General features: G+C 49.2%; 1 protein-coding gene and 1 pseudogene across 2 annotated transcripts in view; one reads left to right on the top strand and one right to left on the bottom strand.

Moving 5' to 3' along the window:
* FARS2 (phenylalanyl-tRNA synthetase 2, mitochondrial) overlaps positions 1-26,576 on the top strand; it is a 454,626-nt gene that overhangs the window by 412,549 nt on the left and 15,501 nt on the right. The window lies entirely within an intron of this gene.
* On the bottom strand, positions 18,490-18,880 carry LOC131764251 (peptidyl-prolyl cis-trans isomerase A pseudogene; annotated as a pseudogene).

Here is a 26,576-nt window from a genome sequence, read left to right as displayed (position 1 = left end):
CATAGGTTATTTTTGCCAGATTTTACTTTATTTAGAGGGATTCATAGAGTTTGTACTCTTTTGTGTCCGTCTTCTTTGGCTTAACCTTGTGTTAGTAAATTTCATCCAGGTTGTTGCATGTAGCTGTGGGTTCATTCTCATCGCTGTAGAACATTCCATTGTGTGACAATATCACTGTTTATATCTATTCAACATTGATTGGCATTTGTATAATGACCAGTTTACAATTTACCAGTTGGTTGTAGATGTGTGTTCTACAACAATTAGTGCTGATAGGCACACCCTAATACATACATGTGTGTCAGTGCATATATATGTGCATTTCTGTTGGGTGGAATCTTTGGGTCAGAGGTTATGCATATATGCAGTTTTATAAATATTGTCAAACTGATATCTGTAGTCGTTGAACCAATTCCCCCCTCTCACTAGCAGTGAATGGGAGTTCCGGTTTTTCCATATCTCTGTCGACAAACACCTAGTATTCTCTGCGTTTTTCATTTTAGCCATGCTGGTGGGTGTCTGTTGGTATTAGATTATGGTTTTAATGTGTATTTGCATGATGGCTAATGAAATTGAGCATATTTTTCTGAGTTACCAGCCACTCAGAGAAACTTTTAAAGGAAATGCTTGATCAAACGTTTTGTTCTTTTTTCTGTTGGGTCGTCTGTTCTATTCTTAGTGATTTGTAGGAGTGCTACAAGGACAATTCATTTGAAAATGGGAGAATCCTTTTGTGGTATGAATAGTGTCGGACTCTACTTTTAGGAATCTGAATATTGGGTTTTCTCAGAAGTCAGTCACACAAGTACTTACAAATTTCAACAGGGAGATAAATCTAAGCCTGCGGAAATTCAGCCTCAAACTTTCCCAGCTACAAAGCCTTCTCTTGAAACAAAGGAAGACAATTGCTTTTTCCTCCAGTGCATTGCATGCTGGTTTGCCAAGGGGGGTGGGCGTGGTCATCGCGTAGGGGTTGGGGTGAAAAGCAGGGTGCGTTGGTGGGCAGTGGGTCGACTGAGGAGGGTATGTAGTCCTGTAGGGGGACTGGTTACGTAACTGGGCCCATCGACATATGCTCAACGAGACCCCGTGGGATGAGATTTCACCTGACAGGATTGTCAGGAGATGAATATGAGTGGTGGAGAGCTTATGAGTTAGATGGGCAGGTATCTGGAGAATCGGTGTCAGCTCAGCCAAGAAAAATACTTTTGCTTCATTTGGGCAAAAATATCTCCGGCAGCGCCCCAGATTAGCTCAGACGTGCCGCTGGGCAGCTTTAAGACTCCGCTACTAGATTCCTAGGCGTGAAGCACAAGGACCCGCACTCATCCCAAGTCTACATTTCAGAGAATGGCCACCAGCTGTGTCCCACCAGCCGCCCTGCATGTACAGCAGATCCTGCAGCCTTTGGATACTATTATGAATGGACTTTCCCTTTTCATTTTCACTCTGCACAGTGCAATATAGAAATATTTGTCCCTTGTTGGACTGAAATGAAGACCAGGAAAAATGTCTTGGATTTCATTCATTCAGTAAACTTATACTGAGCACCTACTAGATGCCAGGGATCCTGCTAGAGGACAAAGAAATAAATAACGCAAAGCTTTACCCTCAAAAATCTCACAATACTGTGGGGGAAATAAAAAAATTAAACAAGTAATGTCAAGATAACATAGTGGTTGTGAGACAGAGGTTTGCAGAGCGTTAACAGGGCAGGGGCCCTAACCAGCGGCTGAGGAGGGGGGCCAACAGGGGTGAGAAGTCTGGGGGAAGGTTCCCTGGAGCAGGCAATGCCTTCACGTCTGTTTGTTCCCGTCGTCCGTAAAGGGGGTCTATTTGTGAAAAGTTAGGTGCTCACAAAAGCCCGCCATGCATCACAGCAGAAGGAAACGATTTCCAATTTTCTATCCTATTTAAGTACCCCATGCTGTTATACCTAGGGTCCTCATGACTTATTGTAATGAACCCTTTTTCCCATTTTGAACATGAACTCATTGAAAGTTAATTAAACTGATGTAAAATGTGACCTTCTGTGAATTAATCAATGTTGGAAAGAAATGACCTTGTTTTCTTCTCCTTCCTGTTACTCACCTGTAAAACCCAAGAAAACAGCCACCATCCCTTTACAAAGCATCGTCCGCACGCATGGCTTTCAGCATCTTTCTCCTGCTTTTGCAACCGCAGGAACGGGCTGGTGGGTAACCAATAGGAACTTGAGGATGTGTTGTGTTGTCATTCAGCGGAGACTCCCTCTAACAGGCGGGGGCTAAGACGAATGGAGAGTAAGAGAAAAGGGGAGGAGTTCATTATAGGTCAGGGTGCGGCGTGTAAGCTCGAATCTATCCCCAAAGCCAACTGAGCTACTGAGTCAGAGGCTGAAGGGGCTAGAAGCTCATAGGGGCTCTTCTGGGTGGAGCGTATGACAAAATATCAGCCGAATCCATGGAGATGAGGTTGCTTGCAGGGAATAGAAACCCTAGCTCACCACGGTCGGAACAACGAAGTGGTTTATTATCTCACGTAATGAGTCCAGACGGACAGCAGCTCCAGAGCCGCTTAGTTCACCAGCTCGCCAATGTCTCAACCACGCGGGTTATTTCCATCTTTCTACTTTGCCATCCAAAACGTTCGGGCTTGTCCTCATTGACTGCTCTCCTAACGGACCCAGGAAGACTGCTTTGGCTTCCAGAACAATCCAGAGGCTCCAAGCCCCAAAGCTGTATCAGCGCATTTCCTGCTTAGGTGCACTGGCTAAAGTTGCACCCGTGCCCAAGCCTAAAGCAACCGTCTGTCAGGGGAAAGGCGTCCGTCGCGTTCAGTCCAGGCCGTGAACTCTCAGCCCTCGTTAAGGTGATGGACTCGATGTCCCCAGAGGACCAGGATGAAGATGAACAAGATCAGATTCTATTTGTAAGGAAATGGGTGGCTAGCAGAACAGAAGGCAACCAAGGTGTCCACGCTAAACGAGAGGTTCCTGATTCCGCGGCTTGGGGTTGAGGGCGCAGCCTTGGGGATACGGGGTTTGCCCCTTCGATCATCTCCTTTCTTCTTCGCCGCCGCAGGTAGTCACTGGAACCGGAAGAGACACGTGAGCGTAGCAGTGTATAATGGGGAGACAGCTTTGTCACAGTGAGAGCGCTGGGGGCCAGAGTGTGTGTGAGCGGGGGTGGGGGGTGGGGAGCCCTTAGCAAAGCTGTGGAGCGCCCGAAGCTCGGCTTCTGATGGGTGGGGTCTCCCCGTTCTGTGTCTGCTCTCCCCACCCCACAGCCCACCCAAGGGACCCAGAATCTCCCTCTTCTCTCTGCCCCATCGACACCTACAAGTGGGAAAGCATCAAACATTCACACTAAACTTCACATGACAACGAGCCCGGAAGAGGGTTTAAAAACAGGCTTCCCCGAGGTACCCAGCATGGTCAAGGACGGGGTAGGTGTCCGGAGAGCAGGAGACGCGCTTGGAAGCCTCCTCCCCCGGATCCAGCCCTTCACTGCCGACAGGCGGGTGGAGGGTTCACGGCCCTGACCTTGCATGTGGATGAGCCGGCCACCCGCCAGCCTGGGGCCTTGCTGTCCGCACCTTTGCCCCGCTTCCTCCTCCATTTCCCGCTTCCTTGCTCTCCTGCCCAATAAATCACCTGCACACAAGTCCTCATCTCAGAGTCAGCTTCTGGGGAACCACTTGAAACAGCAGATTCACTGGACAATCAGAATTTCAAAACTCCCAGGCCCTGTCGAGTAGCTGGGAGGGGTCTCAGGGTATATTACCTCCCACCACAGCGTTTACATTCACAAATCAAGATATCACAGACGCAGACTTTGGTGTGAAATAGAACCCCTGAGCCCTGCGGGGACCCGGAGAAGTTCATAGCAGCTCAACGGCACACAGCTGGGGCTTCAAAGGGTTCCGAGAGCTGGGGCTCAGCCCACAGGTAGCCAGGTCCTCTGAAAAAGGAATTTGAATCAGCAGAGAGGGTCTCTAGCAATTGAGCTAGACTCGTGCTTCTCAGCAGGACGTTACGTCGTGAACAGGTGGACTCCAGACGGCGGAAGATGAACTTCCCTAGACCCGCGCTCAGATCACACCATCTGCCACAGCAGAGGCGTTTCAGCTCTGACCACGTACAGAGCCCTTCCTTTCCCTTCTGCCCCAACGTACAGTCTCCTTGGCTCTGATTAGGGCTGCCCTTTGCTTACGAGCTTTTGACCGCCCCCAAATGTGGACATCTGCTCAGCGATGACCTCAGAGCAGGTACGCAAAAGGCTGCAGCTCAAGTCACTTGAGGGGCCTCTGTGGCTTTGATCACCGCGATGAACACTGCAAAGTGCCACCCGGACCCCCTCGGTCAGGACTTGCTGTCCAGCCGTGGGGAGGCTGCCCAAATCTAGTGCCCGAGGGATGTGCGGCCACGGAGATCTGGGCATCACGGCCCCACCGGGAACAACTCTGAAGAGCCATTGGGCCCCCCTCCTCCCATGGGGTTGACCAAGACCGTCACTGGGTTTGGCTCCTTTTCCTTCTCTGCCTGTTTCTCCTTCCTTCCCTTCCCTTACCCAGGCGTTTGACTCCTTAATCAACATTCTGTACAAAAAACTCCATCTCAGAGCCTGCTTTCAAGGGCTCCCAACCTGCAACTGTCACGTTTCTCTCCCGCAACAGCCAGGACCATCCCTGAGAGCACCAGGGTTGGCAGACATGACGGCCACACGTGGACTCAAGCCCTCTGGGTCAAGGACACAGAGAAGAGAAAGCCTCAGAAGGTGCATTTGGGGGATGGTGCAGTAGCCACGGCACCCTCGTTTGGACGCATGCAGAAGGTGAAGAGGCCTTTGCGGTGGGGCAGGGCCTTACAGTCTCTGAGCATCCTTTGCCCAGAGCACTTCCGTGTTTATCCCAGTCATCCTCCCTGTGTGCACTCTCTCCTTCACCCTCACATCCAAGCCCTTGGCAAGTTAGAAAGTCCTGCAGATCTGCGATAGAATACGTTGCGAATCCATCTCCTCCTCTCTCTCTCCCTCTCCTCTGCCTCCACCCCAGCCAAAGCCACAATCACCCCTTACCTGGGTTATATGCCTCTTGCCTCCTTCAGTCATTCTCCACACTATAGTCAGAATGCTTTTGGAATAATTATATTTTTCATCTCTAAAAGCTCTCATCGGTTCTTTTCATAATTGCCAGCTCTTAATCATAACCATCTTTTTTCATTGGACATATTGATACCTTCCCTATCTCTCTAAAGACATTAAAAACGTGGACTGGAAATTTTCTCTTCTGATGACACTAGTAGCTCAGTTTCCTAGGTTATAAGTTCTTTCTTTTGTTGGATTTGTTGATGCTCTTTGATGGGGTTTTATGGGGTTGGTCATCTTCAAGTGATTGATGTGTAGAGACTGTGTGAAAATCTCTGCATTTGCTGCATCTCAGTACACTACAGCTTGGTTTTTGGCAGGCCACTGGGGATGTGAACGGGAGCTGTTGCCTCAGCCTGCAATGTGGGGAAGGTCTGCACCTGCCACCAGGCAGGGGGTGTCACTGTCCCATCTGCACGCGGGGGCTGCTGGTCCTCCAGGGTGCTGCTGGCCACCGAGGGCCCTACCTTGCCGTGCGCCTGCTCTCACGCTGCCAGGTCCTGGCTGGAGGCAGGAGCACCCCCTCCCAGGAAAGCCCTCCCCGTGACTCAACCTAAGGGCATATCCCTGCATTCTTTCCTTTCACTGCATTGATCACGTGAGTTCATTAAATATTTGTTTGTCTGTGGCCAGCTTCACTCACTAAACCAAGCTCTAGGAAGGCAGAGAGCAAGTCTGTTTGGAAACTCAGTGGCTACCCAGTTCTCAACACTACACTTAATACATGTTTATTTCAAGAAATAATTCTTGAATAATGTGTTGTTTACACTTCTACACAAGATGCATTTAAATAAAGGATTCTTAGCTGAATGTAGTTTGAAAACAGTGGCAGAAAAGGACACCGTACCACACGAGGAGCAGAGGATGATCTTGGTGCCTCTCTTTAGATTCCGTGGGGCAGAGAAACGAGCGGGGTTGCCTCTGTACTGGCCCCGCGCCTGGAGGACTGCAGCCCCGCCGCTGTCCCACGCTGACTCTGAACCCTGGCTTCATCTCCCGAGAGCAGGGAGCTCATTTTCCCCTGAACTCACAGCCTGCTGCCAGCAGAGGGGCGGGGCCTGCAGAAGCTGCTGCCGGACCGCTATGGGCATTGGAGGAGACTCTTCCATTAGTCTTCGGGTCCCGGGGGGCTCGGCAGGTAGGAGGGGGAGCGGTGGAGGGAGGGCGGGCTGTGGGCTGCACCACTCTGGACTCCCCACCAGCACTGCTGGGCCATCTGCACCCGCCTGCCCACGCCTGGTCGCAGTGGCTACAGTTGGTTAGGGAGCATCCAGAAAAGAGAATGCTGTGGCCCTTGAGGAGGAGGGGGCTTTAGGACCGCAGCTACTCTCCCCACCTCCTCTTAAAGATAAGCGAGCTGGTCCTGAGCAGAGATGACCGCCCCAGGTCACGCAGGCCGGAAGGGCGGGAGCTGGGCACGGAATGGAAACGTCCCGATCCCGGGGCGCTGGCCCTGCGCCAGCTGCCCTCGCTCTGTTTCCTCCTCCTCCCTCTCCCTTCCCCCGTCGCTGCTCCGTCTGTAACCCGCCTTTTCTGACTGCTTCAGCCACGACCACAGCTGCAGGGACACCCTCCACGCCGGCAACTCCCATGCCCCTGCCACCCCCCACCATGCAATGCGCTTAACCCAGCTGGGCGCTGAGGGGCCTGTGGCCTCTGACCCTGTGGCCATCGCCCGACCGAAGCTCCCTGCGTGTCATCAGGCGGAAGCTGCAGTCTGGAGGCCAGGAGTGGCCTTGGCCGGGGCACGCGGCAGACCAGGCTCGCTGAGCCTCTGCCCGGCCACTGGGCGTTAGTAACTCCCAGGGCACTGGCGAGGCTGGCCCTTGTCCCACGAGCCTGATTCTCAGATTCCAGACCTGCTTCCATGGCACGAGAGCACTTTGGAGGCCCCTGGACTGTGAGTGGGTTTCATGTGACAAGCTTAAGGGCTGACTTGTGTCTTGAGCTTCTCCTGCTGTTGCCTTCCCCCCCGGTGCCATACCCCTTCCCCTATCACCTCCGAGGCGCTATCATTGCTCCCTTCTTCCCCCACCGGACCCGGTATGACTTCTACTCCGATACCCAGCAAGCTGTAGGGCAGTGACCCGCTTAGTCTCTGTCTCCTTGAGGGGAGAACCTGTCTCCAGCACCCAAGGATGCTGGTGCTGAGAAGGGCCTCTGTCGTTGCTGGCTGGCTGGGATCCTGGACACCTGGGATCCAAATCTGGGTGCAAAGCGGAGGATGGGAGACAGAGCATGGCTCCCCCAGCCCCAAACTTCTCCCCTCCCCCTCCTTTTTCCCCTCTAGCTGGGGCCACGGGTGACCGGGGCAGCTGCTGGTTTCCTGTTATGTCACAACCCTCAACTAACCAGAGCCTGGCAAGACCTCGAGGTGGGTGTGAGGGGGCCCTGGAGCGGGCCTGGCAAGCTGGATTTCCAGAGTGAGCCACCCTGGTAGGAGCATTTTCTAGAGTGTGTCTGTGGAACTCTGTTTCCCTGCTGTGCTCTGGGAATAAAACGTTCTGAGATCATCCAAGAATGGGAAAGGCTGCTGACTTACAGGCATATCCCTGTGGGAACTTCACAGCACCCTTTGGTGTATTAAAAGCTCTGAGTGACCCTACAGTAAGAAATGTGAATTATAAAACTGTAAAACCAAAAGCTAAATACTAGGGGAGAAGTCCCTCCGCTGACCCAGAAGTGAAGCGGGTGCCTCGGCGGAGAGCCCGGCCTCCCCGGGGCCTGGGCTACTGTCCTCACAGACAACACTACACTCCGTCCACCCGTCTGGGCTCAGGCCGTCAGCCACTCTCCTCTGTATTTTGTCTGTGCCCACTTGCAGTTTCTCAGAAAACGAAGGCATAGTTTGAGCCCAGACAGAGCTGGCCAATGAAATGCCGAGCTGGAGCATTACAGCATCAGCGAGGCCGCCCATTGGCTGGCTGGCCCTGAGGAGATGGCTGCGACTCCGCAGCCCCTCCCCTCATCCCCAGCCTTAAGAGGCTTCCGTGAGGACTCGGGGTGCTGGAAAAGTCGAGATGCCCTTGGCTGTGGGCCCCCTTAGCCTGTCAGCCTGTCCAGCCTGCACGCCTGTGGTGGGGCACCCCTGCCTTCTAGCCTCGGTCTCACATCACCGGATCCTGGGCTGAGACCCGCAGTGTCATACTTCTGTCACAGTGGTGCTTATACCCACCCCGGGGCAAGGGTGCTGGGAAGTTTTCCTCTTTGAGCAGATTAACCCTTCCTTCAAAGTTAGCCCAGGTCCCCTTCCCACTAAGGAGCCCCCTCTGCCTGCCCCCGCCGACATTAATCTCCTCTTAATTTCTCAGTAACTCATTCGTTTTTGGTACCCATCATTTGGTACTCGTCGCAAGTGTTGTACTGTGGTGCAATGCAACATCCATTCCTCCTTTCTACCGTTATATAAAACCTGATTTTAGCTGGGCACACATATTCTGGCATAAAGACTACATTCCCAGCTCCCTTAAACTAGCTGTGACTGAGTTCTGACCAATGGGAAGTTCATGTTCAGCTTCAAGAAAATGTTCCTAGAGGGAGGAGGTGTGCCCTCTAATGTACCTTCTGCTCTCTTGCTGGCTGGAATGGAGATATGATAGCTGGAGTTCAAGCAGCCATCTTGGACCATGAGGGAGCACACTAGGATTGGGGAATAGTGAGGTAGAAGAAGCCTGGTCCCTGATGATTTTGGAAACAGCATATCAGCCCTGGACTGCCTACCTTTGGACATACATTTTTATGTGTCATCAGGTATTTTGGGGGATATATGATTGTATTAATCAGGGCTCTCCAGAGAAACAGAACTAATAAGGTATGTGTATACCTATAAAGAGAGATTTATTTTAAAGAATTGACTCACATGATTGTGAAGCCTGAAAAATCTGAAATCTGCAGACCCAGGGAAGGAAGAGCTGATGCTGCAGCTTGAGTCCAAAGCCAGTCTGCAGGCAGAATTCCCTCTTCTTCAGGGGACCTCACTCAGTCTTTTCTCTTAAGGCCTTCAACTGATTGGATGAGGCCCCCCCCACATAATGGAGGATAATATGCTCTACTCAAAGTCTACTGACTTAAATCTTATTTGCATCTAAGAAATACCTTCACAGCAACATCTAAGCTGGTGTTTGACCCCAAAGTGTTTACTGTGGCTGTTGTGGGCTGAATTATGTCCCCTCCAAATCCTTATGTTGAAGTCTTAGCCCCCCCTACTTTGGAATACGACTGCATTTGATGATGGGCCCTTTAAAGAGGTAATTAAGTTAAAATGAGCCTGCTAGGGTGCGTCCTGATCCGGTCTGGCAGATGTCCTTAAAAGAAGAGGAGATTAGGACTCACAGAGGGACAGCAGGGGTGTGGGTGTACAGAGGGATGAGCATGTGAGGACACAGCGAGAAGGCGGCTGTCTGCTCTCCAAGGAGAGAGGCCTCAGGAGAAACCAACCCTGCTGGCACCTTAATCTTGTACTTCCAGCCTCCAGAACTGGGAGGAAATACACTTCTGTTTTTTAAGTCTGCCAGTCTGTGGTATTTTGTATGGCAGCCCGAGCAAATGAACACACGTGACCCGGCCAGGCTGGCAATAAAATGAACCCTCACGACGGTGCTTCTTTACCAGGACTGCGGGGGCTTTGGAGGCACGATTTGTTCATCTCTGGGGGTCAGGCAAGTTCTCATACCGTGCAAGGAGCCTGGGCTCCAGCTTCTTCAGTGCTGGGGGGTGATGGACGGTGGTAAGTAGGGGAGTGCCATGGTCAAAGCCCAAATTTGGGCTGTGGAGAGATCAGTGGGTCCAGACCCACTGACGGGTAGAGGAGGGCGAGCCTGCAGTCAGGGAGGTCGGTTTAGAAGCTGGCACAGGAGAACAAAGAGATGCCAAGGGGCAGTGCCAAGGGTAAGAGGACAACGTAGTAGTGGACCGACCTGCTAAACCGGGGAGGAGGAGGTCCAGGAGGAATTCCACGTGTCCAGGTTGAGAGGCTGGGTGGACGATGACGCCACCAATCAAAGCAGAGCATGCAGGCCACTTTCTCCTTCCCGGTGGGTGTAGGGGTGGCAGCGGGGGCAGCAGTTCATCAGGTCTCAGGCGTGCTGAGCCGTACACGCCTCGGGGGCGTCACCGAGGGCTTGCGGGGTCAGTTTCATGGGCCGCTTCGGAGCTCAAGGGGCAGTTTGGTTGGAAACCCAGATGTCTATGTCTGTTTCTATCCAGCAGTTAAATTTCTAGGAGCAGCGAATCTTCCCACCATACATGCATGTCTCAGAATTTCCCCAACATGCATGGCTCTGCGGTTTTTCTTTTTTCTAAAAAGATTGTCAATATAATGTAAATTGCAGAAAAGAATCGGGCACTTTGAAGACCCCCCCCCCCCCCCCCCCCCGCCACATGAGAAAAGCCCAGTTTCATAGCAAACATAACACGTTTTTACTGGCTTGGGGTCTTTCTTTCTTTTATTCAGAATCTTTGGCTCTCTCCCACCTAATACCCTGGGCTAGCTTAGCGTCCAAGGGGACCTGCCCTGGGGCTGCATGGAGCTGTCTGGCTATTCTTCTAAAGGCAGATTTCCCTAGAAAAAGCTTTTTTTTCCCCATCTGGAACTTTTTCCCAGGAGCCAACACCCATTCCCGATGAAGGCCTCCCAGTGTCCTGCCCGGAACAAGCAAGTAGGGAGAGAGCAAAGTGGGATCGGAGTGGCCTGGACCTTTCGAACCTGCATTTGAATGTCTCCCGCTGACTGTGACCCAGGCAGGCCTCTGTCCCTCTCTCGTTACCGAGCACCTGCTCTGTGCGAGGTCCGCGAGCTCTCTGGTGACATCTGGGCCTCACCATCCTCATTTAACAAAAGAGGTCAATAGCCCTGCCTTGCAGAGTAATTGTGACACATAAAATGAAATAATAAGGAAGGGCCTCTCACCATGCCTGCCTTGGAGTGGAAGGTCTGTCACTATCAGGACATTCTGTGCCTGAAAACCTCACCTCTAATTACTCTCTTTTCCTCCCCAGTTAAACACAAAGGTGGCAGCAGCAGCAGCAACCAAATGCAGTCCAAGGTACTTGTTCTTACCACTTCCTGCTGGAGGAACGTCGGCCTCCATGCTTAGTTAGAAATGACAGGCTCCTGGACCTCGTGGGAAGCCCTGAGCTGCTTCATTAGTTCGTTCCCATTGCTGCATCCTGTTCTGAAGGCCTCTCGTCTGGGGAATTCACATGCTAAGGCAATGGTGTATCACCCCCAATCTAGCAGGTGCTACAGTCATCCCACCTGGCAGGAAATGAAATAGAGAGTTGGGTTAACTCATTGTTACCCAGCAGGGACCTCTAGCCCCCAAAGACCGACGAAGCTGGGGTCTCCCCGACAGGGGAGAGGGCTCCTTGCGGGGAGGCCTTCGTTCCCTCCCGCTTCTCAGGGGAAATGCAGTAATCTCAGGGGAGCACCGCTGGGCCGCGCTCGCCCTGCTCTTAGGACGACGTTCCTCCTCTGTGTTCTGCCATATACAACAGAGCGGCCCCCTTAAGGCCCCTCTACCCGCAAATGCCAGCCTCTGATGAGGACATTGCCGTCTGGCTATTTCTTTTTGCCAACATTGATGACCTCCTGAGCATCTTTGCTGAGTGAACCTTCGCGAACCAGCTCTGAATTCCTCCTCGCCTTGGTAGAGCCACGTGGGCTGTTTCCTGAGCTGTTCTCCATACAATCCTCAGAATGACAGCGGTGGTGATGCAGGTGCTAATGATGGTTGTAGAATCTGCAGTAGCTCCATTTATTGCCCTATTGGGCTTAAGAGTTGGCAGGTCACTGCGGCCGGGCCGTGTGCCTCACGTGCATTGTAACACTTAGTTTCCCTACCATACAGCCCTGTAGGCAGCCGCTATCATCAGCCCACCTTTTTCTTTTTTTTTTTTTTTTTGAATTTTATTTAATTTATTTTTTATACTGCAGGTCCTTATTAGTCATCCGTTTTATACACATCAGTGTCTACATGTCAATCCCAATCTCCCAATTCATCTCCCCCCACCGCCGCTTTCCCCCTTGGTGTCCATACGTTTGTTCTCTACATCTGTGTCTCAGTTTCTGCCCTGCAAACCGGTTCATCTGTACCATTTTTTCTAGGTTCCACATGTATGCGTTAATATATGATATTTGTTTCTCTCTTTCTGACTTGCCTCACTCTGTATGACAGTCTCCAGATCCATCCACGTCTCTGCAAATGACCCAATTTTGTTCCTTTTTATGGCTGAGTAATATTCCATTGTATACATGTACTACATCTTCTTCGTGGGAATGTAAATTGAGACAGCCACTATGGAGAACAGTATGGAGGTTCCTTAAAAAAACTAAAAATAGAGTTACCATACGACCCAGCAAACCCACTACTGGGCATATACCCTGAGAAAACCGTAATTCAAGAAGAGCCATGTACCACAATGTTCATTGCAGCTCTATTTACAATAGCCAGGACATGGAAGCAACCTAAGTGTCCGTCGACAGCCCCGCTTTTGAAACAAGGATTCAAAGAGGTGAAGAACTCGCCAAAGGCCGCACAGCCAGCAGAGGCAGAGCCAGAGCCGGTAGCCGGGCCTGTCTGCGTGAAGCTGGCGCTCGGCTGCACCCCTGGCAGGGGTGCCGTCCTTGGTGGTGGCAGGGCTTCCTGAGCATCCTGGGGTCTGGCGGGAGCGGCCTCCTTCCTGCAGGGGCTCCTTGGGCAGGGGTGGAGGAGGGGAGGCCCGGCCCAGCTCTGCCAGCAGGGGGGACAGAGCCAGGAGGCGGGCTGCCTATTGATTGACTGAAATTGGATTTGTTGACACAAACTGCCAGCGTTTCACAGTGATGAAAGGATTGCCCACCGGCCTCATAACAAGCAGAGATTTCCCCAAGGGCCGCTGGAGCCTCTGGTGTGCTTCTTGGTGAGGAGAAGAAAGCAATTAGGAGGACAGCGGAGGTTATTAGGTCTTATTGCTTCCCTCAGCTCCTGCGTCCACTGCGTGGAGGAGGCGCGGATTTCAGGCTCCCCGGGCGACGTGCTGGGTCCCGTTCCCGCCACATCCACTGCGCGCCACCGGTCTGGGGACAAACAGCTCGCGGGCGCTGAGTCCAAAGCAGGAGGGGAAGGCACACCCGGATTCAGGTCACCAGAAGAAACCGGCAGGTGGAACCAGCGTTTGCCGACTTTAAAAATAACATTGCTGTATTTTAGACGCAGATCCATGAGTGCACGGCACACACATCTCTCTACCTGGCTTTCTCCATCCCTTTTCACGTTTTGTCGCCTTAAATGTATTCAGACTGGTATAGTTTAAAAGACATAGTCAGGTAAGATGGTCCGCTATACACGTCTGCAGAGGGACGGGTAAAGGAGACAGACGAGAGGAGGATGTTTTTCCGTAGGGAGCTCACTGCATTGCGTTAGTTACTGGACCTCAGAGATGCACAGGAGTGTGGGTGAGAAGATTCGGGTGGGTAGCAGACTACCAAGAATGATGTCAACTTATATCTCTGTAAATGCTACAGCTGACAGAGCACTTTCCCTGACATGGCTTTATCTTTTATTGTTGTGATGAGATAGACATAATATTTTCCATCCTAACCATTGCAAGCGTACACTTCTGTGCCGTTAAGTACATTCATATTGTTCTGCAACCGTCACCACCATCCATCCACAGAAATTTGTCATCTTCTCAAACTGAAACTCTGTCCCCATTAGCTACTAACTCAGTTTCCCCTTCCCCAGCCCCTGGCAACCACTGTTCTTTCTGTCTCTATGAACTTGACTGTTCTAGGAAACTCACACACTATTTGTTCTTTATTGACGGGCTTATTTCACTGAGCACAACGTCTTCAAGTTTCATCCACCTTGTAGCATGTTCCAGGGTTTCCAAAGCTGAACAATACACCGTTGTCTGCATAGAACATATTTTGTTAATCCATTCATCCATCAATGACACGGGTTGTTTCCACCCTTCGGCTATTGTGAATAATGCTGCTATGAACATGGGTGTACAAATATCAGCTCGAGACTCTGTTTCCGCTTTCTTGGGGTGTATACCCAGAAGAGCAATTGCTGAATCGTATGGTAATTCTATTGCAGTTTTTTTAAGAAATGCCATACCATTTTCCACAGCGGCTGTACCATTTAACATTCCTACCGGCAACACACAAGAGTTCTGATCTCTCCACATCCTTGCCCAAACTTGCTATTTTCTGTCTTTGTTTGATAGCAGCCACCCTAATGTATACAAGTGGTAACTCACTGTGACGTTGATTTGCATTTTCCTAACGATTAGTGATGTTGAGCATCTTTTCATATACTTGCTGCTTATTTTTATATCTTCTTTTCATATACTTGCTGGTTATTTTTATATCTTCTTTTGAGAAATGTCTAGTCAAGCCCTTTGCCCGTTTTTTGAGTTGTTTGTTTTCGTTATGTTGCTTTATTTCGCTTCTTACAACGGCTGGGGCTAGAGTTATGGATAAACCGCGTTCTACAGAGAGGAAAATGAGAGTCACAGATGTTTGGGAACTTGCCTGAGGTTTCGCAGGCGGCAGGCGGGACGGAAGGAAGGCCTTTGGGCTCTCAGCTCTGTGACTTTCGAAGCCTCTTTCTGGTGGCCTCTGGAACTGCTGACGGGGTTAGAGCAGCCCAGGCTGAAAAGGAGTGGCTGCTGGCCACACCTGTGGGGGCTGACAGGTGCCTCATGGCGGGTGAGGAGCAAACGGGCAGGCCTAGGAGGAGGCCGGTCAAAAGCAAGGGACGCAGGTCATCTATTGTATCCATGCCTGCATACGCGCAGACGATCAGCAAACGTTTGCTAAGTGCTGGGCCCTATTCCAGGCTGAGAAGTCAGAAGTGAACCGGAGAACAAGGCCACTGCCTTCACGGCGTTTATATTTTCGAGCCTCCCTCACGTGGCTGCTGAGCCCCTAACATGTGGCTCCTCTGCATGAGAAGGGCTGTAAATGCACCAGAACTCAAAACTGAGACCAAAAATGTGAAGGAGCTCATGAATACTATTTTTCTATTGGTTATGTGTTGAACTGGTAATATTCTGGGAATCTAGGGCTAAATGAAAAATATTATTGAAATGGATTTCACCTGCTGCTTTCTGCCTTTTGATGTGTGGCGACTATAAAATGTAAAATGTATGTGACTCGTGTTGTATTTCTACCGAACAGCACTGTTCCGGCGAGAGACGGGGACGGTAAGTAAATAAGCAAATAAACAGCGACTGCCGTATCAGGAAACGATAAATCGATTGGAGGAGAGTAAAGCAAGCTTGGCCGAGGGCAGGGCTAATGGGAGATGCTCTTCTCGGTGGGTGGTCTCTCGGAGGGGAGGGTGGCTGTGCAGACACCTGGCCGGGGGGGGGGGGGGGGGGGGGGGGAGACAGGGCAGGGCAGGGGCTGTCGGAGGAGCCACAGGGGCTGGGGCGGGGCGAGCGCGGGGAGAGGGCGGGGAGGGAGGCTGGCGAGGCGGGTGCACCAGACCCTTGAGCAGCTTGTGGTGCACGCATATCCACGGCCTTGGAGACAGACAGAGGACCCAGGGAGTGAGTGAGAGCAGGGACAGAGTCCCCGTGAGGTGCTGAGCCAGCGAGACTAGGGGGCTGTTAGGGGATGGAGAGAGGACCCGTGGTGAGTTCAGCATTCATGTCGGCTGCCACACATTAGAATAGATACGTGCCGTTCACGTTTGGAGAAAAAGGTCTGGAGCACGGAAGAGAGTCCGAGGCTGAACATACGTGGCGTCAGAGGTCACCTTGCAGGACGCCCTTGAGTCCATGAGCACAGACGTGGTCCTGAGTGGGCGCCAGGGCATGATAACTGGTCAGATCCGGTTTGAGTCCTGGGTCTACCGTTTCCCGCCATCCTGTGCCTCTTCACCTGTGTATCGACTATAGACGCCACCGATCCTTTTGGGGCTCCTCCCATGTCCTCTCTCTGAATGTGGGCCGACCCTAGGACGGCCCGGCCAGTGGACGCAGAGGAGGTGATGCTCTGCTGGTCCAGGCCCAGCCCCGAGAGCAGTGGCAACACCTGCCTCACCTCTTGGGGCCCCAGGCCCTTTGCAGAGACTCACCTGTCCTGAGGCCACCGTGTTGCGAGGAAGCCCCCCGCCCCCTCGTGGAGGGGCTGGCTGGGGCGACAGAGAGACATGCCCGAACAGCCCCCAGCCATTCAAGACGCTCCCGCTGAGGCCCCAGACGTCACGGAACGGAGATTAGCTCTCCTCGCTCTGCCTTGTTCAAATTTATGAGCCACAGGATGATGAGATATAAGAATAATACGTTGGTTTAAACTCCTCAGTTTTGCAGCAGTTTATTCAGCAATAGATACGCAGAACAATGTATACACTGGGATAATACTACTTATTTGATTTGATTTTGGGGGGGATGATAGGAAATTTGAAGCCCAGTTTTTGGCTCTGGGTAGGTACTACATAAACGTTCTTCTTCTTGCCCTTGAACAGCTTATCTTTTAAAGTCAAAAATCTATCTTGTCTTAGTATAGCCTTGCAGAATGGCACAGAAGAAATTGAAGTCCTATTTCATGTCATATATATTCTTTTAAATGTATGGAAATGGCTATCACGAAATCATAGGCGATATTCCCTATACTGGATCGCACATCTCCCCTTGTTTACACCGGTGTCCAGTCACATTATCCCGGTCACTTCCTAGAATCTGTTGTATCTTGAAATTCCCAACTGGATGTGTTGCTTAGAAGGACCACCGCAGGTGCGGCGAGTCCAGCCGTGGGCACGATGAGAACATGCCCCCTCCACCCGGACACATCACACCCTGACCGTGCTGGCGGATTGGAGAAACACCTCAGGCCTTTAGGATTTTGATTCTGTTATGCAATGTATTTGCCATCATTTAGTTTCATGACAACACAGATTTGATCAATTATACCATCTCTCTTCTTTTTTTTTTTTTCGGTATGCGGGCCTCTCACTGTTGTGGTCTCTCCCGTTGCGGAGCACAGGCTCCGGACGCGCAGGCGCAGCGGCCACGGCTCACGGGCCCAGCCGCTCCGCGGCACGTGGGATCTTCCCGGACCGGGGCATGAACCCGCGTCCCCTGCATCGGCAGGCGGATTCTCAACCACTGCGCCACCAGGGAAGCCCCATCTCTCTTCTTTTCCAGATCATTTATAAAAAGGCTGGATAAGACTGGGATGGGTAGAACCACTAGAGATCTCACTAAGGACTGACACTTGCCCGTTCATAGGCCCCGCTAGGCGTGTTTTTTCAAGCACTTATGTGTGAATCACCCAACACTCAGTCCTCCAGCCCACATTTCCCCCATCTCTTTAGGGAAATATTCAATCTAGCTCCTTAGCATATATTATCTACTTCTGTCCCATTACAACACCTGGTGTCGTTTGCCTACCTGTGTTAGGTGCCATCACAGGCACGGACCATGTCCTACTTTTCTTTTGTTGACACCTATGTTGAATGGGCCAGATGTACCCGGAGATCCCTTGGACGCCTGAAACTTTCAGTCACACCACTCAATCGATATGCCTGTTTTCTATTTTTTTTTAAATAGGTCGTAAATGTCTTTATTTTTATTTTTTGTCTTTTTTTTTATTGAAGTGTACTTGATTTACAATGCTGTGTTAGTTTCAGGTGTACAGCAAAGCAGCGAAGTGATTCAGTTTTATATATATATATATATATAAAACTGAATTATGTATATAATTTTATATATTTTATATATATGTACAATCTATTCTTTTTCATAGTCTTTTCCATTATAGGTTATTACAAAATATTGAGTATAGTACAGAAGGCCCTTGTTGGTTATCTATTTTATTTTATTTATTTAATTTTGTCGTTTAGTTTTTATTTCATAATCATAAACTTAACTTTGCAATTCAGCTAAACTTGGAGGGAGATAAGCACAATGTGGAACCCAAAGAACTACAGTGAGAGCACAAAGATTATAGGGTATTTCAAGCAGATGGGGGTGAAGGGGTGCCCTCCTGAAAGCTACAGAAGGAATGGTCTGGTGGTTAAGATAAAAGACAAGTCAAGGGCTTCCCTGGTGGCGCAGTGGTTGAGAGTCCGCCTGCCGACGCAGGGGACGCGGGTTCGAGCCCCGGTCCGGGAAGATCCCACGTGCCGCGGAGCGGCTGGGCCCGTGCGCCACAACTACTGAGCCTGCGCGTCCGGAGCCTGTGCTCCGCAACAAGAGAGGCCGCGACAGTGAGAGGCCCGCGCACCGCGATGAAGAGTGGCCGCAGCTAGAGAAAGCCCGCGCACAGAAACGAAGACCCAACACAGCATAAATAATAGATTAACCAATAGCTCCTACCCCCAACATCTTCTTAAAAAAAACACACACGCAACAACACTAGTCAAGTTTATTAGATCTGTCCACAGTCAGCAATGGTGACCTTCTTGCTGGTCTCGCCATTCCTGGACCCAAAGCGCTCCACGGCTCCACGATACTCATGCCCTCTCCCACCTCCGCCCCAGACCACGTGCTTGTTATCCAACCACTCAGTCTTGGCGGTGCAGAGGAAGCCCTGGGAACCGTTTGCGCCGGGGCCAGCATTTGCCGCGGACAAGATGCCAGCACCCGCATACGCTTCAGGAGGAAATTCTCATCATCAAATTTCTCCCCATAGGGGGACTTGCCACCAGTGCCATGATGGAGTGTGAAGTCACCACCCTGGCACATAAATCCCGGAATTATTCTGTGAAAGCTGGACCCTTTATAACCAAAGCCTTTCTCCCCAGTGCTCAGAGCACGAAGGTTTTCTGCTGTCTTTGGAACTTTGCCTTCAAACAGCTCGAAGGAGACGCGGCCCAAGGGCTCTCGCCGTCGATGGCGCAGTCGGAGAACACGGTGGCGTTGACCGTGGCTCAGCAGCGTGGGAGGCTCCGGGGTAGCTGCGTCCGAGAGGCTCGTTATCTGCTTTATATCTAGTGGTGTGTGTGTGTCAGTCCCAAACCCCTAATTTATCCCTCCCCCATCTTTCCCCTTTGGTAACCGTAAGTCTGTTTTCTATGTCTGTGAGTCTATTTCTGTTTTGTAAGTGAGTTCTTTTGTATCAGTTTTTAGATTCCACCTGTAAGCGGTATCATAGGATATTTGTCTTTCTCCGTCTGACTTATCTCACTTAGTTGATCACCTCTAGGCCCATCCATGTTGCTGCAAATGGCATTATTTCATTCTTTCTTATGGCTGAGTAGTATTCCATTATATATATATATATATATACAGATATACCCATTTTCTTATTTATGCCTGTTCTGACCCCATAACATATTTTTGCTCATAATTATTTAATACGTAGGGTGTGTGAGGGGGAAAAAACCCTCAGTTGGATTTAAATTCTTGTTGAAAGGAATCCACGACATTTAACCCAGGTTGAATCCTTAACGGGTGTCTTGCAGAGAAGATTACGGCGGGAAGAGGCGGTTTGCTTAAAGCTTCTCCAGGAGGAAAAGCTCCTTGTAAAGATGGGAGAGAAGATGCAGCACCCCAGAGGAAAGCTGCCCACCGGGAACGGGCGGAGCTGACTGGGAAACAGCCGGCGAGTGGCCTGGGGGCTCACGGGGGCTCCCTGAGTGCAGGACTTTTGTTTACATGCTGTTTAGCTGTGAGCGCAGAGACAGTCCAAGCAGATTTCGGGAGGCCAAATTAAGAAGAGATCATTTTCGTGGTTATAAATCCGTATTTGTTGATTGTGCTCCATTTTTATTGGTTGATTTATTTATGACCAGTAAGCGAATTTTAACATGTCCGTTTTGCTCTGCTGACATTGACATTTACTGAGCCAGTATTAAATAGTGGCTGAAACTCTGAGCAAATTTAACTGGATTGAAATCACTGCTCCTCCAGTCATTACCTTGAGTGGATCATTTTACATCTTGGTGCCTCAGTTTCATCATCTGTAAAGTGGGGGTCCTTGTCTCCTGGGGCTTGTTGGAAGGATTATATTAGGTAAGACGCGTAAAATGACCAGAACAGTGCCTGGCACATTAGCCTCGTGGTTAAGTGACAAATATTGTTTATTTGAGACACTCAGATGATATTTTCTTGGGGCTCTAAGTAGTCAAATCCTGAACTTCTTCATTCATAAATTGAAATCGCTGCTATGCATCTCCAGGAAATGCACACAGAGACGAATACATTGGTTAAGGAACCATTAGGGAGAAAAGAAATTTGGAATCCTTTTAGGACACGCCCCAACCTTCACATAGGAAAAGCAAAGTCCCTGAAAGTCATAGAAAGAGTAAGTAGATTTAAGGGCCTGCGTTATTGATGCCAGTAATCTTCTCAAATTTGATAATATCGCCTGACATGCAGGTTAACTAAATGAAAGATTTCTGTGGACCCGCCCCCTCCCCCCCAACTTCTGAAATTTAGATTCAGAGTCTTAGATGGGGCTTCAGGAGCAAAATTTTTGATGAACATGGCAGATCATTTCCAAGCTTCCTCTCTCTCTCCCTCCTTTTTTCCCTGTTTCTATTCATTCATCTGTGGTTCCTGACACCTGTGTTCCTTTCCTAAATCTATGGAATACAGAAGTCACAAAGTTCAGCTGTTTGTTCACCCTGAACCCTGGCACCAAAGGGGTAGATGTGTGACCTGAACCTGGCCACTGGATGCTCTCAGAGGAGCCTGGAATAGGGCGTGAGAGGGGCCAGGATGCAGGGGTCATTTGGGGTTTCTAGCTATGGTGGCAGCCCTAGAGGAAGCAGAGGTGCCCTAACTGGCTGGTTCCTGCGACCTGACCTTCAAAAACTTCCATCAGTCATGTCTACTTTTCAAACCTGGCCGACTAGGCTTCCCCCCAGCTCCACGAAATACAGCTGACCCTTGAACAACACGGGGCTGAAGTGCACGGGTCCACTTAGAGCAGATATTTTTCCGTAGTAAATACCATGGTACAACGTGGTCTGAGGCTGGCGGAGTCCGAGGATGCGGACCCAGGGAAGCAGAGGAACCGGGTAAACGGAGGGCCGACCATAAGTTACAGGTGGGTTTGGGACCGCTTGGAGGGTCGGTGCTCCGGTCCCTGAGCTGTTCAAGGCTCAACTGTACTTCACAGGCTTCTGAGAAATCATTTTTTCTTGTGTTGACCGGTGTCGGTTCTTGTTTGCAACCAAGAATCCTGAGTAGTTCGTCTGTGGCCCGCGGGTAAAGTGAGCGCTGCCTGATATATTCTGAACATTATCGATCCCAATTACTTTGCAAGTAATTCCTCAGTTTGACCAATTACTTAAGACCAGAGACATCATTGCAGTAACGCCACGAGGTCTTTCTAGACCCTCAATATTGTTAAATAGGGAGATAACATGCTTCCTCTATAATCTCCTCAAGCCAGTTCTTAATCTTTACATTTTGAAAACATACAGTCCATGACACCCCGTTGTATTTTTGGTCATTCTAAGTAGATGTTATTCAGTAATGCACCATCAATAGAATGAATGGATAAATTTCAATAAGTGCCACATTGGGTTAAAGAGCATTTTCCTGGAAAAAGAAAAAAAAAAAAAACTACAGAGCTGAGAAATATGACATAGGAAAGTGTACATAATAATAGTAAAATAAACACCCAGCCTAAGAGAGAGAACCAACAGGACCTTTGAAGGCACCTTTAAGCTCATTCCCAATAAAGGTCTTCTCTCTCCTCCCCAGAATACACTATATTGAATTTTAACTAATTTATACTTTTCATTATAGTTTTATCACATACATATGTATCCGCAAATAACAAGTTGTTTATTTTGCCTTTTTTTTTTTTGCACACTGTATGTTTTCTTTAGTCACTTAGTCTCTCATTCCATGTCTTACTTCTGAGATGAATGCATTCTAATGTGTATAGCTGCAGTTCATTCATTTTCATGGCTAATATTTCACGGAATAAATATGCTGTCATAGATTTATGTTACTGTTGATGAGTATTTGATGTTCATGGGCATTTGTTCCTGATGGACGTTGCTTTTATTTATTTATTTATTTTTATTTTTTATTTTTTTGCGGTACGCGGGCCTCTCACTGTTGTGGCCTCTCCCGTTGTGGAGCACAGGCTCCGGACGCACAGGCCTAGCGGCCATGGCTCACGGGCTTAGTTGCTCCGCGGCACGTGGGATCTTCCCGGACCGGGGCACGAACCCGTGTCTCCTGCATCGGCAGGCGGATTCTCAACCACTGCGCCACCAGGGAAGCCCCTGGACGTTGCTTTTAAATTTTGCTATTACAGTGCTTCTATGAAGATTTCTGTATATATATTTTGACATACGTGAAAAAGTGCTTCTCTGTGGTATGTTCTTAAGAATGCAATTGGTGGGTCATAGGGTGTGCCTGAGTTTGACCTCCGTCGATAATGTTATGTTTCTGAAATGGTTATAACAATTTACAATTCCATCACCAACTTCTGAGAGAGCTTAAAAATGTTCACCTGAAAGTCCTTTAATCTTTGCCATATTTATTCCTACATACTTTCTATTTTTGATGCTGTTAGAAGTTGAAATTTTTTATTTTGTAGTTTTTACTGTTCTTTGCTGGTATATAGATGTGCAGCCTTTTGCATATTGATTTTATATCCAGAAACTTTACTCAACTCAGATTCATTTGGGTTTTCTGAGGCAGACAATCATATCTGGAAATTTTGCCAACTTTGCTTTCTGCTCTGCAGTCCTTCACCTTTTTATTTCTTTTCTTTTTTGATCTCACAATGTAGAACCTTCAGTAAACTGTTTACTGGAAATGTCAATGGCAAACCTCCTTGTCTCATTCAATTTTAAAGGAAGTGCTTTTAACATTTCACTATTTAGTATAATGTATGCTATTTATTTTTATAGACTAAAAAATCACTTTAAGGAAATTTTCTATTTTTAGAGCAAAAAATAAAATGCTAAGGGTATTTTAAAAAATCATGAACGCTTGTTACTAATTAATTTTTGACTTACATCTGCTTTAAAATGTTCAAAAGACTTCTGGATTCTTCCCCTCTTCTTTTGTCCTTGAAGCCTGGAATATTGTTTTCATAATTAACTAAGTAATGTTCACACCCGTGCATGCATATTCACTTACCCCTCAAAACTTCATTGAATGCCTACAAACAGTGAGGTACCTAGGGGGCGTAAAAATCTACTAAGATAAGAAGTTCATCAGAAATTAATAGAGATTTCGCATCAGCACTTCGTGATTCCTTCAGGTTTTGGCATTGCTCTTCAGAGCCAAGGAGTCAGCCACAGAAATAATACTCTAAGTGGCCCTGAGATCATAAAAGATAAAAGGAATTACTGGACTTCCCTAGTGGTGCAGTGGTTGAGAGTCCGCCTGCCAATGCAGGGGACACAGGTTCGAGCCCTGGTCCGGGAAGATCCCACGTGCCGCGGATCAGCTAAGCCCGTGCGCCACAACTACTGAGCCCGCATGCCTAGAGCCCGTGCTCCGCAACAAGAGAAGACACCGCAATGAGAAGCCCGCGCACCGCAACGAAGAGTAGCCCCCGCTCGCCGCAACCAGAGAAAGCCGGCGCGCAGCAACGAAGACCCAATGTAGCCAAATGTAAATAAATAAAAATTTTTTAAAGGGATTAGTGCACCGTGGAGAGGTCTATAGCAAACACCAAGGAATGATGAAACCAGAGAACCAAGACCTTGTTCCTAGACGCACAGCACTTAGATCTAGAAGACACCCAAGGCCATTTCGTCGAGCCAAATGGTGCTCTTTGGGGCACAGCTATCCAGTCATTGCTTGTATAATTCCAGCCAAGGATGGAAAGTTCCATAGCTCATCACTGTTCGTCTGCTGCAATTGTTAGGATGATTTTTCTTAAACGGAGGTGGACTTTCCTTCCTGGTACTCTTTTTCTAATCATCTCCCTATGTCCTGTGCCTCCACCAAAAAACGTCTGCCTCTCTCTGTGCCACATCCTTGGCCTAGCAGGATCCAGGCGTGATGTCTCCTCGAGACTTCTCCAATGCAGACTGACCACTCCCAGCGTCTTCAACAGCTCCGCGTGAGGATTCTCTCCTAACTGCCCACCATGTTTACTTTGGACACACTGCATTTGTCACCGTCTCCCCCCAGACTTAGTGCCAGAGTCACGTGAAATTCTCCAACAGTGAGCTGGTCATGGTCAATGTCAGGGACGCTGACATCTTCCATCCTCCTCACCTCCACCTGTTCCCCCACCTTTCCCACCTTCGTTCTCTGAATCAATCCTTGCCTTTCCCTTTCAAATCCTGGGCACCTTGGAGAGACACACAGGTGTCCTTAGGAGTAAAGGTGGCCCAGGAGAACATCCGTCCGTTTCTCCAGGGGGACATTGGGCTGTGTGACTAGGGACCCCCTCTCCCCGTGCTCAGGAGAACAGTTCTTTATGTGCTAAGACATTAAGAGGTTTCCCTCCACAGTCTCAGGCAAGAAGATACTGTGTGGTACATGAGTACTATACAAAGTAGCTCTTTATAGTAAACAGAACGATGAACGTGTGTTTGTTGGGACGCGTGCCATTCCGTGTGAAATGTAAGCATCAAATAGGCATAGTGTCAAAATGTGGAACCAGAGTAGCTGTGGGGTCTCGGCTGGACCACCTAGCTTCTCCCGTCCTCAGTTTCCTCTTCGTTCCCCTGGTTCATTCACCGACTCTAAAGCAGGCGCGACAGTAACAGTCACTTGCAAATCAGCCTCCCAGGGAGGAAGGCCCCAGTTGGACCTTTGTACACTGTGACCTGCTCTACTCATGCGAGCATCCTTGTCACAGGGAGTGTGGTTTGGCGGATAGTAGGAGAATATTGTCAAAACAACAAAACCCCAATTCAGGCGTGTCCTGCCTTTGCATTCTTAAATTGCTCCACGCAAATGATCCACGCAGAGTTTTTTAGATGCAGAATGCTCTAGAGGCCATTAAGACTTTCAGAACAGCCTGTTGAATGCTGCCGTATGTGTCCTGGTTCTTTGTCAGGTGCGGTCACCTGACAGCCTCCCTGGAGCATTTAGTCTCCTGTTTGGAAATGAGCTTCATTTTCATGGGTTCCTCCATTACGTCACTCGTCCTCCAGCTCGTGGCCTGCTCTTATTCGATATGGACGCTCTGACCAGCCAGGCAGCAGAAGCCCCCCAACAACCCAGGCTCTGCACTGAGGTCCCACTTCCTGCTGTGATCTCTGGTCCCCGCTGCCTCCTACGATGGGGTTCTCTTCCTCAACCCTTTTTAGCTTCCAACAGCTCAAGAAGAATAAAAGATACATAGACAGCCAAGGAAGACAGTAATTGACTAACCCGGACGGATCCAGAAAGGGCTATAAAAGGAACATCGTAGCCTTTTGAGGGTCGTAAATAATGAAGATAATTTTCCCATGTTTTATGCAAGTATAATTTTTGGTGGTAAACAGGAAGATGAGACGTGATACATATGTATATTTCCTATCCGAAAATGTATGCAATTAGCATTTGGAAGATTGTAATTATAGCCTGGTTGGGCTTTTCGTAGGTGCTAAAATTGATTTCTTGGTTGAATTATTTTGCAATAGACTTAAACCACTAGTTGTACACCTAAATGAAATTGAGTGTGAACAAATCGAATCACTTTTATTTTACCTTGGATAAGAATTTATCGCTGCAAATAAAACTCCTTAATTAAATCTGGCATTGCCAGGCCTGTAGAGGCCCCCCCAGGAAGGCATTCTGTCACCCAGCTTTAGTGATGATTTTAATTTTAGAATAATGCCTTGCTATGCTTACAGAGAATTGTGTATCTATTACAGCCTGTCGAGTAGTGAGCTGTTTGGAGTTCAGTACCTCTGAATCCCAGATGGACTTTGGATACATCTTCTGGAGAGAAGTGCTACTGATTTCTAGATTATAATTAAATACATCCAAAATGGAAACTTGCATCACTATTTCTGAAAATAACCTCTTAATTCATAAGCTTCCAAAGTCTCTCAAGAAGAGAAGAAAGGGGTGAATTGTGGAGACACGCTTTTGTCCTGATCAATACATGTTAGAGGCTTGATCGGAGAGAAGTCATTAATAGAAGTGCATTCGTTTGCTAGGGCCGCCATAACAAAGTACCACCCGCCAGCCGGCTTAAAAGACAGAAACTTACTGGCTTGCGGTTCTGGAGGCCAGAAGTCCAAAATCAGGGCGCCAGCGGGCTGTGCTCCTTCTGAAAGCTGGAGGGGGCCCTGCCTTGCTTCCTCCAGCTTCCCGGTGGCCGTCAGCGTTCTCGGGTGTTCCTGGGCTCGCAGCCTTATAACTTCCATCTCTGCCCCCATCATCACGTGGCCTCTCCCTGTGTGTGTCTCTGGCTTCACGTGGGACGTGAAGACACCAGTAATCCTGGAGTCGGACGTAGTCTGCTCCAGTATAACCTCATCTTCCCTAACTACCTACAGCCCTGTGTCCAAAGAAAGTCACACTCTGAGGCCCTAGGGGTTCAGACTCCAACGTGTATTTTTTGGAGGGGGACACACTTTAACCCTT

This window comes from Kogia breviceps, chromosome 10, assembly GCF_026419965.1.
Source record: "Kogia breviceps isolate mKogBre1 chromosome 10, mKogBre1 haplotype 1, whole genome shotgun sequence".
Classification (NCBI taxonomy): domain Eukaryota; kingdom Metazoa; phylum Chordata; class Mammalia; order Artiodactyla; family Physeteridae; genus Kogia; species Kogia breviceps.
Note: the sequence above shows the minus strand (reverse complement) of the source record. Positions and strands in the feature narration are given on the sequence as shown.